We start from the raw sequence: 5,848 nt of genomic DNA, 5'->3' as shown, positions 1-5,848 counted from the left end.
AATGTTCCCATCTGTTCCATATGGAGATACACATTTCTCAGAATTAACTTATTTACATTCATTTAAGTGAAGAACATATGTTGAGAAAGGTATTACAAAGTTTTGCTAAAGGCTGGTGCAAAAGCCTGAGGTCCGAGAGAACATTGATGACTAACATTTCCCTATGTTGGAAAGAGCTACTGAAGCTAGTAAAGAAGTTCCCAAAGAAGGAGGCTCCCCCGTTTGGCTAAGGGGATGAATTTGGCCTGTGTAATTTCATTTGCAAGGGTCTCTGAATTCAAGCAGCTTTTATCAGTTACATTTTACCTTAGATAAATAGCTATTAGAATTGAAATGAGTTTCCCAAGTCAGGCTGATGTTCTACTTTAAGAACATAATCACCACTAAGCAGAATAAAACATTTTCTCAATGACCCTCTGTACAATGTTAAATATTTCCTTATTTCAATTTCTTCATCTTTATTTTCTGTATTATCTGCCCATGTTGCCGGTCACTCAATAACCATTTTTCCAATTTGACTATGGACATCTAGGTCTGGGTAATAGAATCACAACTAATAGTGTCTGTTTCTACCTTCTGAAATTAACAATATAGGAAAAACATAAGAGAACATACAAAGTGGTTTTTATATTATGAACAAATTAGAAATCATTAAATTAGCACCTATTTTGGTTCTGCCTATTGTGGGAAGCACAAATGAATCTATAATCTTGGCTGAAAAAACTGAATTCAAAGCAAACTAAAAATAAGATACTATAAAATAATAATATTGCTTAGATATAATCTATATTCTGTAATATACATTAATGATATATTGAATACAGTTTACATTATAATCTTAATGCTAAGTGACTAATACAGTTTTAAATACTGTAGCTTTTAGTGGAGGCAAAACTGTGAGCTGCAGTAAATGGGAAATTCCATGAAGGAGGAAAAGACTCAACTTATGCCTTGATAAGTGGAAATAGTAAAATCTTGAGGGAATACAAAATAAAAGAATGGGTCTAGGTTATAGAGAGGGTACATGAGGTGGTAATTCCAAAGCATATCAAAAGTTTGAATTCTACCTTTAGAAGATAAAAAGGGATAATACTTGGAAGAAAATTAAGAAAGCAGCAAGATAGGATTCATGTTTAAGAACACATAGCAGAGAACAGTGTTGGCCCATGCCGCTCCGGTGTAGTCTTGAGAAATAATTGGGGTTAAAGCTTTTCTGAGATGTTTTCATCCTGGACTAGAGCTCACCATGGTAAAAAGTGGGCATAAGTCAAATAAAGAGAAATCCGTAAGGAAGCCGGGCCATTGTCAGGGCAACTCCTTTTAGAGTCTTCAGTGTTGTTCCTTTTCAACATTCTGGCTTTAAGACTCATAAGAGAAATTCCCTATTCTTTCCAAGCAGCAATCATCTACCTTAATTGGATATTATATTAGGTAAGTTCAGAAAACATGATGAAAGTATTGGTAAAAGATGTCTCTACTGTACTGCTTCTGTATTAACTCTAATAGCTGTATCTTTAAAAGGAAGCAAGATAGACCTTGAAAATTCAGGTACAGCTGCAGCATACCTGTACTGATGCTGTAGATGAACCCTGAGGTCCTCTTCTCCAATTGTTGCCGAGGTTCTTCTTTGTTTTTTAAAATTTCTCAGACTGCATGAGTTCCCAGGTATACCAGTATTTCTGCCTTCTTTTGTAATGCAGTTCCTCACAATCAGGCATATGCTTAATTTCCATCTACCTCTTCAAGAGCACATTCATCATGAAATAATGTACTTAAAACAGAACTTCAGTTCATCTTCCTGCCCAACACTGCTCAGCTCAGCTAACCAACATTTCGATGGCCAGTGTGCTGTCGATGACATTTCCTATTAAGGATTTGGATGTGTAGAAGCTTCAAAAATACAGTGGGGGAGTTCCTGTTGTGGTGCAGTGGTTAACGAATCTGACTAGGAACCATGAGGTTGCGGGTTCGGTCCCTGCCCTTGCTCAGTGGGTTAACGATCCGGCGTTGCTGTGAGCTGTGGTGTAGGTTGCAGACGTGGCTCGGATCCCGCGTTGCTGTGGCTCTGGCATAGGCCGGTGGCTACAGCTCCGATTAGACCCCTAGCCTGGGAACCTCCATATGCCGCGGGAGCGGCCCAAGAAATAGCAACAACAAAAGACAAAAAGACCAAAAAAAAAAAAAAAAAAAAAATACAGTGGGAATTTTCACATTGCTAATTACTTTATGGCCATTTTTGTCTGATTTAGATAAAATGACACACTTTTCTCATCTAATCATTTTTGTATTATCTGCTGACAATTTCTGAATCTAAAATTCGGATGACAGACAACATCCACTAAATGTGAGTCACTGATGTGCCTTTTACTATTACAGAATCAATCATCAGTCCAGTGACTCATTAGAAAAGAGGGACATTTTTCTACAGTTCATCTCCCCTCTAGTAATGTTATCTGTGGCTGAAAATACACAAGGTTGAATTACAAAGAAAGGTCACAAAAGTGCCTTAACTCATTTCTCAATAAAAATGAAACTTTGGAATCTTCTTGGGAGGAAGGGGTTCTGGTATACATCTACTGAACTAGAAACAGCTTAATCTAGGTATGTTCATTAAGGAAACGAGAGATGGAAGTGATCCACTCAATTTACCTTGCTAGATAAAGAGAAGAATAAGGGAAGGTTCTTGTCCTTAAGAATTCAAGCTTAAGAAAGAATTTACATACATGAATAAATATGGTGTAATAGAGTAGGTATACTATCAGCAGGTTGTGACACACTTAGAAGAGCACTGAGAATCTCCATGAGAGCTCAATACATGGCAGTGCCATCATTGGAACTCTTCATTCAATAGAATGCGATGAGGGTTAGGGACTAGGTCAGTTTGGTTAAGTTAAGGAAGGTTTCTTGTCAATTGCTTTTTTATTAATTATTCATAATAACCATATCACATGTTTGGATTTTATAGTGGAAGAAATGAAGATTAAGAGTAGTTGATATTTCTCGGGTTACATTACTAATAGGTGGTGCAGTTCAGTTTTGGACTTAGAATTGCCTCATGACCAAGGCCATCTTCCTCCCAGCATATGACCTCTTTCCTCTTGGCTACTATCTAGGCCTGGTGGAGGTTGCCAGCTTTTATGTTGTTCATCCTCAAGGAGGATATAAACATATTTAAGAGAAACTTCTCCCCTGCCAAAAAAAAAAGCTGACAAAAAAACAAAAACAAATCAAAAAGCAAGCAAACAAAAACACAGCGTGTGACAGACAATTCCTTCAGTCAAGAGGAGATAGCTTCAGCAGTTTCAAACAAGGTCATGCTTAGAAATTCTTGAAAATGGATGGGGTCAGAGTCGATCTTTCCACAATTTCTAACAGCATGTTTAGTATAGATATTGGGCTTCCACGAACATCAAACACAGCTTTAAAGAAAAAAGCAAATAATTTTGACTAGTGCCATGTCTCTTTGGGGGTATGGAAGTATTCCAAAAGAAAACTACTGCTGTCTGACCTGAAGAATCTTAGGTGATGCAATGGATGTTCTATTGCATTTGGGGAGATTAGTATTTTTTAAAACTTAAAAAAAAAATCAGATGTGATTTGCTTTAAAATGTTTTGTGTTGATAAAGTCTCATGACCCAAACTATTGCTAAAATTGTATATTTTTCCAGGGAGTAGGTCTTGCTGCTGAAAGATAATGAAGATCTCACAAGGCTGTGTCTGTGCACACAATAATAGTAAATGATTCTCTCACTCTTGAGTTACCTAAGTTGGTTAGAGGGTGCTAGAAAAGTATTTCAATCTGAAGTGTTAATAACTAATTAATTCAATGATAATTAGTTCAATGGTCAATATTTAACACAATTGTAGACTATGCTCTAGGTATGATGCACTTTGCTCTTGAGCCCTGTGGAGAATGCAGAAAAGATAAAAAAATATATGAAGTTCCTGTCCTAAAGGAGCTTAAAATCAATAACAACGAAAATGGGATGCTGGTTGATTGTTTCAAAAATAAGTATATGCTGGGCATAGGCATAGGCCCTGGGGTTACACTGGTACATAAGATGAATAGAATGCCTTTTTTCATGAAGATTATCTTAAAATACTCAGGCCACAAATTCCTAAATAAACTGGATCATGAGTAATGAGAATTATTACAAAGAAAATAGATCAAAGAAAGTCTCTTGGCAGAAGTGATGTTTGTGTCAGCCATGCAAAAATCTGAGGCCAGTGTATTTTTGCAGGGAACAAACTGCAAATATAACCATTGGGAAACAGCAAACGTGGAGTATTCAAAAAGTACCAAAAGTTGGCCAGTGTGCTGGAGTTCAGCAGGCAGGGGACCATGGTGCAGGATGGATCAAAGAGGTGGGCAGGGCCATTTCATAGAGGGCCTTGAGGTTTCTGGGGAACAGTTTGAATGTTAATCCTGTTGCTATGGGAAGCCACTCGAGGGTTTTTTCAGTGGGATGCAAAATGATGCACACACCTAATTATAATATACACATACTGTGATGTTACCCATTCAAAAGGCACAAGCTAAGAGCTGTGATTGCTAAGAGGCTGGACAATTAGGTTTTTTTCTTCAGAAAATTAAGGATGACTTCATGGAGAAGTTTGCCTTTGAGCAGAGTTCTGAAGTATTCATGAAATTTTATGTGCCTGGAGAATGGTATGAAAGCTCTCCAGCAAGATAGCCTAAGATGTAGACAACTTACACATTCATGACACTTCCTAGGAAGGAAGACTGCTTGAGCTCAAAGAAATGACTATTCAATATGAAATTGCAGACACTCAAGCAGGCAAAAATGTTTTGGGGATGAGGGATGAGAGTGGTGGATTTTGCCCCTCAAGCTACAGTGATCACAGCTGTTCACTCTGACCCCCTCTTGTTGTGCTTTGAAGTCCTGAAAGACGATGTGATGCAGTAAATGTCATGATAAAGGTGCTGTGTTTCAAGAGTCTGCTGAAGTCACAGGGAAAGGTCTGAACATCCTCAGAGTAGAAGGAATTCTCACTAGTGAATATGAATGGGCTGTCCTTTGCTGCCTTTTATATTTCTGTTAGTGATTATGCAATAATACAGACTGCATCAAGTGCTTAAGAAAAGGGGCTGGGTGGCTAGTTGTTGGATTTGAGTTATGATAACTACTCAGAAAAAACTAAGGCCAACATTAGCAGCTCTTGTCTCAAAGGGGATGATATGCAAAAAGTAGGTGAAATGTACTCCTGGGATTATTTGGCAGTCTTTATTTTAATATGGGACACTTTCATGATGCTGCTTTCCTAATTTGAAAGACTTTGTCAGACAAATTTGCCTAGCAATGCATGTTACCTCTTGAATCTGCAAAGGCAGGGGTCAGGAAAAATTTGTATGTGAAGAACCAAATATGTTTAAGACTTCTGGACCAAGAGGCAAAATCAAGTATATTATAGAGGTAGTTACATAACCAGAAAGAAAAAACATCTACAATTTTTCACAAAGGGCTTCCATAGAGTTTTGACTTTTTCCTGAGGGGAGTGGGAACCCAGTGAAGGATTTAGAGTGAAGGAGTGGCAGCTTTGGATTTGTCCTCTTTGCATTCTGTATTTAAGTACAGAAAAAAGGACAAGAGACTTGGTGAGGAGCAGAGCTATATCTGGGTGACAGATGATCATAATTGGATCTAGGACCATGGCAGTTAGGGTGAAACAAAAGTATTCAGGGTCTCCTATGTTTCTACCACATGGATATTGAATTGACTTAGCTTCTGACATAATAGATGCAATGGTTTATAAAAGCATAGCTAGAAATGTAAAAACTCACTCTCCCACTAAAACTTTTTAAAAAATAGATTATATGATCAGAATG

Source organism: Sus scrofa, chromosome 3 (genome assembly GCF_054392235.1).
Source record: "Sus scrofa isolate SSC_HxYL_T2T_F1_AM1 chromosome 3, Sscrofa_HxYL_maternal_Yorkshire_Landrace_v2.0, whole genome shotgun sequence".
Classification (NCBI taxonomy): Eukaryota; Metazoa; Chordata; class Mammalia; order Artiodactyla; family Suidae; genus Sus; species Sus scrofa.
Note: the sequence above shows the minus strand (reverse complement) of the source record.